Source organism: Lampris incognitus, chromosome 13 (genome assembly GCF_029633865.1).
Source record: "Lampris incognitus isolate fLamInc1 chromosome 13, fLamInc1.hap2, whole genome shotgun sequence".
NCBI classification, from domain to species: Eukaryota; Metazoa; Chordata; class Actinopteri; order Lampriformes; family Lampridae; genus Lampris; species Lampris incognitus.
In genome coordinates, this window is record NC_079223.1 from 19,954,478 (window position 1) to 19,967,588 (window position 13,111).

The window sequence follows — 13,111 nt, forward strand, 5'->3', positions numbered from 1 at the left end:
GCAAAGGTACTATTATGGCCTTACACATCTAAGTAAGTGACTGATTAAATGACTGCTTGACAAGGAAGGTCACAAATTTTTAATTATTTGTGGCTTTAATCATTAGAATCTGGAATGAGTCTGTGGGTAGAGAAGGTAGCTGCTGATATTGCACTGTTTGTGGTTTTATTTTCAACTTAGTTTAATATTCTATGGTTTACACAATGTTATATTAGTTTTAGTATTTAAAAGCAGAATGAGTAGGATTTTCCTAAAAAAACAATGTATAGACTCATACAAAAATAATCCCTCAATTATAACCCACTAGACATGTGTGGTGGTGTCTATATCTGCAGAAACCGTGTCCTCTGCCTGTATTTTCTTATTTTGCTGTGTACGGGACGTTTCTGGGCATTAGCCTTTGGGCACTGGGTATGTAGCCCCCAGGCAGTAACAGCATACAGGATGTGAGGGTGGGACTCTATAAAAATGTAGCGATTGTGTACCCGTTTCTAAGCTCGCATCCAAGAGGAAGCTATGACAGTGGCGGACAGAGCGCCGAAAAGACACAAATATAGCAAGGCGAAATGCCACGTGGATAAAGCTCGTTCCATGATAAGAGTGAATCTGGGGTTGGCTTTCACTTGCTGGCGAGCAGTAAGGAGGGGTGGGAATGAAGAGCAACACGGAGTTGGCCTGTACAACCGCGGTCAGGGGGCGTGTCCTTCTGGTGCCGTTGAGCCGGGGAGGAGGGGCCAACTTTGAATGTTGTGTTTACAAACCGCAACTGACAAATCCTACTCATTGTGCCTTTAAATACTTGAGCGCTGAAGGATTTGTTATTAAATAGTGTATTTAGCTATGTTGTTTTTGTGAACCAAACCTGCTTTTTGGTTCATAGAATGTTTGCTCCAGGGTGCCATAGGAGGAAAGAGAATGTGGAAAGAAGCTTTTATAATAAACAGTATTTATTATTGATGCACATTTTCCCTCACTGAACCTCCATTTTATGAATTAGGTAAGGTAATATAAATCGGCAATTATCATTGTATATGATATTACATGCATATAAATGAATACATTCACATGTTTATTGCTTCTTGTACTTAAGCTATGGTGTCACAAACTATGGTTTGAGATTCTAAACAGGTTAATGGCTAGTGTAAATTGGGGTAATCGCGTCAACCAGCGGTCAAGAAACAGTGCTAACTTTCTTGAAGTTGGCACAACTAGGTATCTTGAGTCTCAGTTTCTCTGCCAAACCCCTTTTGAATCAAGACTTCAGTGAGTGAGTTTACATACATACCATTTTACCTTCAATATGGAAGGGAAGTAGTCCAGTAATTCCTCTACCATTGTCTTGGCAGGGTGGGCCACTCTGAAATAGAAATTTTATTTAACCAGTCATTTGCCTCTGCATGACGGCACTAGTAGGTTATGGGGGGGGGGGGGATCTAGGGGAAACACTGTAGTCTGCTTTTGACTCAGATCCTAAGAAAATATCCAATTTATTATTCCCTAGATTCCCTGGATAAGTTCCCATCCCAATAATGGGAAATACAATTAAGAAACCTTGAAAATGCCGACATTGTTTGGGATACTGACATGCATACACCTTATTTGTTTAATTTTGTCTATTGCCGTCTGTAGTAGCACAGTTTCTCAGGTTCCTCTGTTTATCCATGTATGCAGTTTTTCAGAATGCGGTTAAAGATGTACATGGACAGCCTATCCTGAGCTAGAGCTCAACCGGGATGTGAGTTACAACTTTTATCTGTAATGCACAATGCATGTAAACACATTGCCCTCCTTTCTGGTTGCATTCAGGTCTGCTCAGAGAACAGGAAAGAGCAGACTGAAATAAATCCATAAACTGAAAGATCAAAAATGGACTCAGATAGGTGAGATAGTAGAAAAATGAATTTATGTATTCATACTGCCAACAACTCAGAGAACCAGAAGTGCATTTGTTCTCTGGTGTTTCAGGCATGTTTACTTAAGTCCACCGCAGTCTTCTCTGTAGCTTCAAGTCTGGTTGGTATCTCCTATCAGTAGCTATTGTATGTGCCCTGCCTATGAGTGCAAAGCTATTAATAATACAGCTAACAACTAATTCACCCAAATCATCCCTAGACAGTGTAGTTACTAGAGATCTAAACCCAGCAACCATTAAAAGTGGTGTTGTGTTCTTTTCCTCCTTCAATTTCAATGTACGCAGAGGTAAACCATAAAAATTAGAATAGTGAATACCAACACTATATCTTGTTTCCGCTTTATTTGTCATGCAAGTTCCTTTTCCTGTTTGTTTTATTCTTGCACTCCTACATGTATTTGGCTGGAGGAGCTAGGGCTCCCCTGTGTCAGATATTGAACAGACACCTTGGCTGTTTTTGTTTGTTTTTCAGTTTTCCTCACAATGTGCTTGCCGCATCATGAAGTAAAATTAAATATCTTAACTTGTATATCAGCTGCCCTATTTTTGCAATTTGTAAAGTAGTAAATTGAATTGTTAAAATTTTTTTAAGACCAATATGTACAACAAGCCAAAAGCAAACCATATGACTTTTAAGTGACGGTATACCCACTGGCTTCAGTGAGGAAATGCCTACAAAGCTTAAAAGCTGTCTTAGATAGTTGAAAGTGTGTAGTGAAAAGGTTTCTACATCCAAAATCACAAATGGCTGGTGGAGGAAAAACTGACTAAACCAAATCAAAAAATATCAAACTACCTTTTTATGGGGTTATTGCCAAACCCATCGTCACGTCAAAATGTCTTTTCCCAAATGTGCTGTAGTTTTATCCTAGACAGATCTGTACTGACTCTCATCCTGTATTTGGCTATGTTATAATCAGCTGTTTTGATTTTGCAGCTTTGCCTGGTCAAACATTTGGAAGCTTGATTTTAAATTGCCATACTGTCACAACTACCCAGAAGTATAATTGAGGTTCCATATCCTGTATAGTATGTTGAGCTGACCATTAGCCAGAGCACCACCATGAGATGGAGTGGATGCTGTATCACTGACCGAAGCCCTGAAAATGGCATCTGTTGCACTATTCTGGTGTCCACTGATTGAGCTGTTAAACTATTCAAAAATGTGTTTTTTCTTTACACCGTTTTGTTGGGTTTCCTAGAGCTTTGTTGTTGGACTTCACAGCACTGTTGTAAAAATAACAAAAAGTGGCTTTGAAATATTTTCAAATGATTCCTTAGATCAGCATTCAAAAGCAGGCAGATGTTCGATTAAAGTAGAAATGTGCTGCTGTCTTCCTGTGTGCCTTGGCTGCTAATATTGTATCCACGTGTTTATGGTGTGGTAGGACTGATAGCCAATGACAAGAGGACCGGAGCGTGAAATCACTTGGAGGAAATTCAGCACACACGGGACAAGCAAAGAAAGAGAGAGAGAGGACATTACATGTAAATCAATGTTCCTAACCACAACCAGTTTAAGCTGGCACCAGTTGCTGACTGGTACCGGCCCTACTTTGCACCAGTTGCTGACTGGTACCGGCCCTACCTTGCACCAGTTGCTGACTGGTACCGGCCCTACTTTGCACCAGTTGCTGACTGGTACCGGCCCTACATTGCACCAGTTGCTGACTGGTACCAGCCTTTGCACCAGTTGCTGAATGGTACCAGCCTTTGCACCAGTTGCTGAATGGTACCAGCCCTACCTTGCACCAGTTGCTGACTGGTACCAGCCTTTGCACCAGTTGCTGACTGGTACCGGCCCTACATTGCACCAGTTGCTGACTGGTACCAGCCTTTGCACCAGTTGCTGAATGGTACCAGCCCTACCTTGCAGAGTGCTTGTCTTACGAGTGCCACTAGATGCTCAGAGAGCGACCCCACTGTCTGGGGAGTACATGTCACCCTGGTACATACTTGTTACCTTTCCTGTTTGTATACTGCCGTCCAAACTACACATTTATTTACATTCTTGACGAAGTGACGCACAGCAGCCTATCATGTACTTTCATCCTTCGTGCTAGCTAGGTGTGCTTAAAAATGGTGGACTATCTCTGCTGTGAGTATTTTAAAATGTAGTGAACGGATAAGTGTAAGGTAGATGAGCATGTGTAGCATGTATTGGGTTGTTGACATGCTCACATTTCTTCAGCTTTTAACCATTTCAAACAGGAAATAAAGTTAATGTTATTAATCTGAGGTACACAAAGTGCAAAGTATAAAAAAAAGTGATGTTCATCACAACTTAAGTTAATTTAACTTATTATTACAAGTAACCCGTCACCACCATCATGTGCTAAAGCTTAAAAGCCAGATGCCTTTTAAAAAAAAGAAAGAAAAATTACACAATAGGCTTTGGTTTCTGTGTCCCATCACCACAGCTGTGGGTCGATCCTGAAGCTTTGTCCCAGTAAGTGCTGCTGAATTTCCAGCCATTAAATTCTAAACTACTTGTGTAAGACATCCACTAATCCTCTGAGTTGTTTCACACACCATTAGATGCAGTTTGCTGTTCCACTTGGGCCTCTTAACTTGTTTTTGTTTTGCTCTGTCAAGTTCATCAGGTACCACTTGTCTGTTGATGCTGGCTATCATGATGTGTGCAAGGCACGCCTAATAAAGTTCTCAAAAATGAAGCATCAAATTGTTATGTCGTGTTTTTCCCTGAATGGTGCATTTTTATTATCATATTAAATGTCTCACTATAAACCATCTATTCTTCCCTACTAAGACTGCACATCACCAACTCCTGTTATTTTTTTTACTTAACAATTTGCAATTCCAGATTGAGGATAGAGTGTTGAATCATGTTTTATTAAAAGCCATGTTTTCTTTTCTTTTTGTTTCTTTTTTTGCATCAGTTCAAATAAGCAGTTAGATTTGCTGTGTATATGAACATCATATACAGCATTAGGAAGAGCCACTTTGTAAGTAGGTAAATCAAAAACATCCAAGCCTGGCTACATTTTGTAAAAGTATATATAATAATATTATTTATATCATAACGCCCTGTGATGGCCTGGCGGCCTGTCTGGGGTGTCTCCCCGCCTGATGCCCAATGACTGCTGGGATAGGCTCCAGTATCCCCGTGACCCTCAGAGCAGGATAAGCGGTTTGGATAATGGATCATGGATAGATGGGTTTTCATCCGGTCTCATTTTTATTTTGGTCTGTGTAGAAATTTGCAGCTTAAAAAGAAATTCTACTTGTTATATCTTTTAAATGCTAATTGTGAAGTTTTAAAAAAAATATCAATTTTATGCTGAATTAAACCCAGGACTTCAGACTTGGACAGGAGCGAGACGATTGCATGCCCATATCTGTCTTGATAAAACTTCTGATCCGTGAATATGCTGCACCCAGGACTTGGGTTCGTGACCGCAGGGGTGACGCGTCAAGTATCTGTTTGATGAAACGACTGCCATCACAGTTCACCAGTGATGCAGGCGAGCTGCTCAGCTCTCAGCAGTAGAGGACAGGCCCCTCTCACAGCCCTGGAGACTGTGCTCAGTTCACACTGCTCTGATGGTTTATAACACTGCTCTGATGGTTTACAACACTGCTCTGATGGTTTGCAACACTGCTCTGATGGTTTATAACACTGCTCTGATGGTTTACAACACTGCTCTGATGGTTTGCAACACTGCTCTGATGGTTTGCAACATTGCTGTGATGATTTATATAACTCTGTTCTGATGGCACTTACATACAGCATTTAGCTTATGATGGTTACAATACTAAAGTTTCATAAGCTTTCCACATACTGTAACTAGAGTAATAATTTTGACTGTAACCTTGTTCCCTATGTCAGTAGCAATATACAAACAATCCAATTAATAATCACAAACTCATTGTTTCACAATATTATCGTATATTTGCATGCCAAACAGCACTATTTTACTGTTTTTGAGGAAAGTATCAGTAAAGAAGCAGACTAGATCTCTCTGAACACACACACACACACACACACACACACACACGTGTGTATATATATGTGTGTGTGTATGTGTATGTACGTATGTATATATATATATATATATATATATATATATATATATATATATATGCACTTTTACTTTAGCACTGGTTTTGCTCTTAGATGCTTGTTTAGATGCACTTATGTTCTCTGATGACTAGTAGTTCTCCTGATTTCCTACATTAAATGCACTTATTGTAAGTCGCTTTGGATAAAAGCGTCGGCTAAATGACTGTAATGTAATGTAATGTTTCATGCGTCGCGCACTCATCAGCTGCCAATTATTAGCAGCTGATGAATAATAATATAATTAACAATGAATTATAATTTATATACCTAAACTCCATTAAATGAAACCCTCAACGATAGGGAAAGTGCTCAACAAAAAGGAGCTATATATATATATATATATATATATATGTGTGTGTGTGTGTGTGTATATATATAGTATATATAGTATATATAGTGTAACGTGCACGTATAAGTAGACACGTTAGCCTTTGGCTAACGGGTCGGACCCTTTAGTCGACTGGTTAACGTTGTCGCCCGCGGTCCGCGTCCCGGCTGTGGCGGTTCTCGACTGCCCCCCTGAATTTGCTGCAATATATATGTGTGTGTGTGTGTGTGTGTGTGTGTGTGTGTGTGTGTGTGTGTGTGTGTGTGTGTGTGGTGTGACGTGTAGTGGGTGGTGGGGGTGGGGAAATCTGCCGCCTCCTGGTCCAGGCCAGTGCACCATTGAAATGTGTCCATCAAAAAGTCATTGACCTCAAGTAATAACTTTATTTATGTAGCGCTTTTCTAAAACAAAGTTACAAAGTGCTTTAAAAATAAATAAAACGAGACAAGGTAAAAAATAAGAGTAAGATCAAATAAGGAAAAGTAAATATAAACAGCGTGATGACGAAGTCAGGGAGCCGCCGTAGCCGCTACGCGAACTCATTCATGCCTTCCACGTCGCAAGCGACAACGTTAACCGGTCGACTAAACGGTCTGCCGTGTTAGTGAAGTGCCAACGCGTCTACTTATCCATGCACGTTACAGTATAAATAAATAAATCCAACCTTTGTAAAAAGCTCTATCGTAAAGTTGTAGGAAACGCTGCCAACAATCGCCTCAGGCGTGTCCCAGCAGAAAGTGAGTGACACGTTCTAGAATGTGGACTCGAATCAGTTCGTTTTGTCACACAGGCGCCTGGTAAACTTCACTTCTGCCTTGAACACACAGCGAGACGCTGCTCTTCTTACGTTGTCGGAGTATTTTGTTGTTGTTTTTTCTCTTTCTAATTCTATGAAAGTACAGTTGCTGCTTTTCTTGAGGACAGCCAACTCGTCCCAGGAGCCTGAACAGGTGTCCGTTCAATTAAGTCAATCTCGTTTCCTTCAACTGGACTCTGACGAAAAGCCTGAAGTAGGACCGTTATACGGGAGGCTTCAGAGAAAGGTCAGACTGCAATTTGTAACCTCCGTTTTTCAGCGTATGAATGGAAACCTATGAGCATTTTTAAAGTTTCCAAAGTGAATGTGGGCACGACACAGGTTTGAGCTCAGCAGCGCTCCTTGTAGACGGTGGGAAAAGCAGCCGAACTCAGATGAGTGCTGAAACCACCAGGGTCCCAAATGTATTCTCGACACCAATGGGCTCTGCTACATCCAGAATGCTTTGGGCGTCCGGGTAGCGTAGCGGTCCATTCTGTTGCCTACCAACACGGGGATCGCCGGTTCGAATCCTCGTGTTATCTCCGGTTAGGTCGGGCATCCCTACAGACACAATTGGCCGTGTCTGCGGGTTAGAAGCCGGATGTGGGTATGTGTCCTGGTCACTCCCCTAGCGCCTCCTCTGGTGGGTTGGGGTGCCTGTTCAGGGGGGAGGGGGAACTGGGGGGAATAGCGTGATCCTCCCACGCGCTACATCCCCCCAGCGAAACTCCTCACTGTCAGGTGAAAAGAAGCGGCTGGCGACTCTACATGTATCGGAGGAGACATGTGGTAGTCTGCAACCCCCCCACCCACCCCGGATCGGCAGAAGGGGTGGAGCAGCAACGGCTCGGAAGAGTGGGGTAATTGGCCAGGTGCAATTGGGGAGAAAACGGGGAGGGGGGGTCTATAATACTTTAAGAAACTATACCCTTCAAGATTTCAGATGAAAAGATTATGACTGTGTATGATTGTAGGAGTTCATCCTCCATATGAAGCCTGACCTCTGTCAGGACTCCTGTGGCGGTTCAACTGAGCGATGGGTGTCTTTTCCACAGATTCCCTATAATACTTTATATTACTAACTTAATTACTTTCTGATTTATATCAAAGTCATGCGCTTTAGTTTAATTTGTTCCATCTCCAGAAACCAGAAATGATTGAGTGGGACAGTGAAACCTCCGTGAGCCACACCAGGCCCGCGTCCTACCAGCTGGTGGTTCACGCCTCCTCCATTACACAAGTCATCTCCCATCTGCTTCTGCAGGTACAGCGTCACTGACCTGAATCAAAATTACACTGCTGTCTTATACTGCATAAATTCAGATTATCGTGTTTATGTTGCCTCAATGTACGCCTGTGAACATTTGGTATGACAACATGAGCTTTCAACCCCTAAATAATGACGAAATGCTCTGTTGACAGCTCAGCCTCAAGTGGCGTTCTTCTGTTTCCTAATATTCTGATTGATAAACGTGTTGAGTTTTCATGTAATTTCCGTAATGTAGTCATCCGTCCACAATTTAAACCCGTAAGAGTTTCAATACAGGGCGTCCGGGTGGTGTAGCGGTCTGTTCCGAACTCTGAGGGACTGAGCGGCAGGGCGTGAACCTGTCGTGGATTAGGTCACATTCAGAATTGGGGCTGCTGCAACATGCTTTGCCATCCAACTTACCGACGCACTGTGCAGCTGTCGCACTTACAGTCACTTTCAGCACAGAGCAGGTTAAGATGACGGTACCTGGATCCAGTTTACAACTGAACATTTTGAAGACGACACTGTAGAGCTGCCTTGTTTTCTGCCCCCAGGACATGGAGCGCCTCCTCTCTTCCTCCTTTCTGCGGCTCCGGCTAACAGAGATAAAGGAGGTCAACTCTCTTCTTCAGCCCACCTCCATCTACCAGGTGACAACACCCAGCATATCCTACTAACTTAGTTTCACCATCCAATTCAAGCAATGTTTTCCTTCCGTCTGTTTATAGTTCAAGTGGAACTTGAACTATAAATATATAATGCTATATAAGAGTTTTGGCACTCATACCAAAACTCTTTAGACGCCTCAGAAAATGCAGTCTTGGGCGTCCAGGTAGCATAGAGGTCTATTCCGTTGCCTACAGACACGGGGATCACCGGTTTGAATCCCCATGTTACCTCCGGCTTGGTCGGGTGTCCCTACAGACACAATTGGCTGTGTCTGCGGGTGGGAAGCTGGATGTGGGTATGTGTCCTGTTTGCTGTACTAGCGCCTCCTCTGGTCAGTCTGGCTCTGTTCCAGGGGGGGGGTAGCATGATCCTCCCACGCGCTACGTCTCCCTGGTGAAATACCTCACTGTCAGGTGAAAAGAAGTGGCTGGCGACTCCACGTGTATCGGAGGAGTCATGTGGTAGTCTGCAGCCCTCCCCGGATCAGCAGAGGGGGTGGAGCAGCGACCGGGACGGCTTGGAAGAGTGGGGTAATTGGCTGGATATGACTGGGGGGTTGGGGGGGGGGATACAATGAATGGAAAACAGACAGAACGGGTTAGCTGCTACCAGAAACATTCAGAGAATCGTAGCAGCTTCCATTTACCAATCAATGTCTTTTCAGTTTGCTCGGGAAATGTTGCCTTCACTTCGAGCATAGATATGTCACGTGTATGTACATGCCTTACCTAAGTTCATCTTTCATGCTGCTCGGTGCCAGTGATTTGTTGAAATGGTTCACAGATGGCTGAGTCCATCCTGGGCCGACTGGAGGAGTTGTTGGGCCCCAGAGCCGTGTTAGAGAGAGCTCTGTCAGACTCTTCACTTGTCCTCCGGACATACATAGTTCAACTGTCGGCTCTGAGCATCGCCCAGCTGGTCCCAGATCAGCTGTCAGACGATCAGGAGGACGAACGGGTCAGTAAGAGTTTAGTTAATCAGAAATGCTTTATAACTCAACACAGATATTATAAATGCTTAGTAAGGCAACCTACACAAATATTTGTTTCCATTTTTGTACGCCGTACCAAGGGACATTCCAGAAGGTAGTGAATGCAAAATCCAACATCTAGACACATCTACCCCAAAATAGATGCCACAGAAACAAACCGATCTTAAACCCCAGGCAAATGTTTCTATATGGGAATTGTAGTTGCATCTACTTCTAAAGGCATCTATATTATAGGACGTGGAAGTGTGGGGGAAAAAATCAATCTTCAAACTCTATAAATATGATATAAAATAGAAATATGTTTGCAAAAGAAATACAAGAAATGCTACCTGTGCAGCAAGAGAGAGAGAGAGTGCGAGAGAGAGAGAGAGAGAGAGAGAGAGGGTCAGAAAGAGTAGAAAATAAAAGTTCATGAAGTGAATATCAATCTCCAGAGGACGGTGTCAGTGGGAGACTGCCTTCCTGTTCCTGCTACGCTGAGCGTCAGCAGCGATTTTGCGGAGGATCTGCTGATCCATCTGATTCTGAAGCTCCATCCTCTGAACGGCTTTAGTGCCAGACAGCTCGATCAGCAACAACTACTGGCCTTATGTCTCGATGTAGGTGTTGGTGATTGCGATATGGTGATAATGACTTCTACACACTAACACTCCTTTTATCACTTGTGCAATTACTACAACCGATACCATTAACAGGAGTATTTCAAGAAATGCAATTATGTTTATACTAGTAGCACTATCTCTGCACAACTACCAAAGCAAAGCCTAGTGATCAAAATAATTCAAATACAACATTTATTATTAGTAGAAATTATAAGCTTGTCTGTAAGTCAGGCAAAAAAAAGTTTAATTAACACACCAATTAATATCACTAATGAAACTTAAATCCGAACCAACAAATTCATTTAGGTGACTAAATTGGAGAGTAATTTGAAAAGAGTCAGCCATGCCCTATTGAGTTGTGTTGTCTTTGTGCAGTTGGGTGCCGTGACTCTGGAGGTGCTGAGGAGAATTCCAGGTGTCATTGTGGATACCAGCCTCCATCCTCCTCCCTGCAACATCAGAAGAGCCACCGTGCTGCTGCAAAGCAGCCTCATCCGCACCTTTGGCACATCCATCCAGGTATCACCGGCCCTCACTGGAAGTCACACTTTTCATCACTTTTTCTGTATGATTGTTGCTGTTAAAAGTTGATCCTGTCTATTTTGCTTTTATAATTTTGAACAGCTGAACTGAAGTGGAGCGTGATCAGCCCATCTACTTATTACAGTCTACGTCTGGACTGGCTTTGCTTATATTTTTCAAACAACATACCGACATCCCAGAATGAAAAACTTGCTGTTGTATTCATAAACCTTAACTCCCATTGCAGATTATTGTGATTTCACTGACATACAGGACAAAGCTACAGTATTATAGTGATAGTATATAGATCGGATATGACTCAGTTTGTAACATTTGATCATTTACCTACTCCAAGTCAGTCATATAGTGAAGTGTACAGTCCATGACTGAATAACATTAAATGTTGGTGTCAGCCATCAAAACGTTGTTTACAGTTGACATTCTGTATTTAGAATATTAATTAGGGTCCTCTAGGGTCCAAGGATAGAGGGTGCTGTATATTGTCGTGCATTGTTATATTTTTACTGATTGTCCTACATCAGGTGAATCGGCCGTACTAAATTGTCTCTAGGTATGAATGTGTGTGTGTGTGTGTGTGTGTGTGTGTGTGTGTGTCGGCCCTGTGATGGACTGGCGGCCTGTCCAGGGTGTCTCCCCGCCTGCTGCCCAATGACTGCTGGGATAGGCTCCAGCTTCCCTGTGACCATGGGCAGGATAAGCAGTTTGTATAATGGATGGATGGATGTAAAACCCTCCCGGACTACCTTGTGATTTTGGGCTTTACAAATACACTTGACTTAATTTTCTTTCAATAAGAGCATTTTTTTCCATTCAAAATGGGTCAGTAGTGGTGTGCTTTGGCACGTCATGTTATGTGTCCAGCTCTGCCTGTCACTAACTAAGGTATTCCCTCTTTCATTGTAGGTGAAGAAACGTATGGCGAACAGAGACCCTGCTCTCCTCTGCTCGATTCCACAAGCCTTAATAGAGGCTGTCCTGACTACATACAAGTCAGTTAGCCAGGCCTACCTGACAAAGGACACCATTCCCTCCTCAGGTAATCCAATGGAAGATGGTCATATACTACAAGTATCCTACCAGTCTTCTTTTGATTCTTTTGTTTTTTTGCTACATTTGCGCTACATCCTCCTGGTGAAACTCCTCACTGTCAGGTGAATAGAAGCAGCTGGCGACTCCACGTTTCGGAAGAGACGTGGTAGTCTGCAGCCCTCCCTGGATCGGCAGAGGGGGTGGCACATTGACTAGGATGGCTCGGAAGAGTGGGGTAATTGGCCAAGTACAATTGGGGAGAAAAAGGGGGGGGGAGTGGCTTAACTATTGTACTACTGTTCTGATTGTCTCTGAAGTGGCTTCAAAACAAAATATGTACTTTGGCTTTTGACTGTTCACCTGCTGGCATGCTATTCCAACCTCACTTTCAGAAAAGCGCACTGGTCCATTTAGTTCATTTACTGTCATGTCTCCTATACTATGATGTTGCTTTACCTCTTGTTGGACTCTGCCTCCTGTATCTTGACACTGCATGACCAAATCCTGGTTTTGTGCTCCCAGCTGCTGCCAGGGAGGAGAACAAGATGGAGAACTGGCTGTTCTCTCAGCCTCTCCCAGACTCCATGAGGGAGAAGCTGTTCCAGCAATTTGGTACCTGGATCCGAAACACCAAACTGTTCCAGAGGGCTCTTCCCAAGATGAGCGACCAGGACATCCTGGAATACCGCCGTAGAGTCACCGAGCCCTGTGTCTCAAACAGGGACGTGGTGTGGGTGGACGGCAAATACTTTGTGGGGGACGATTATGAGGAGGTGGTGACGTCACCAAACTTCCTGGCTGAGAATTACGTTGCCCTTAACAGCGACCCAGCCGCTTTTCTAAAGCAGTTTCCAAACACCGACATTTTTGAAGAGACTAAAGCTGCCTGTGATGAAGTGGAG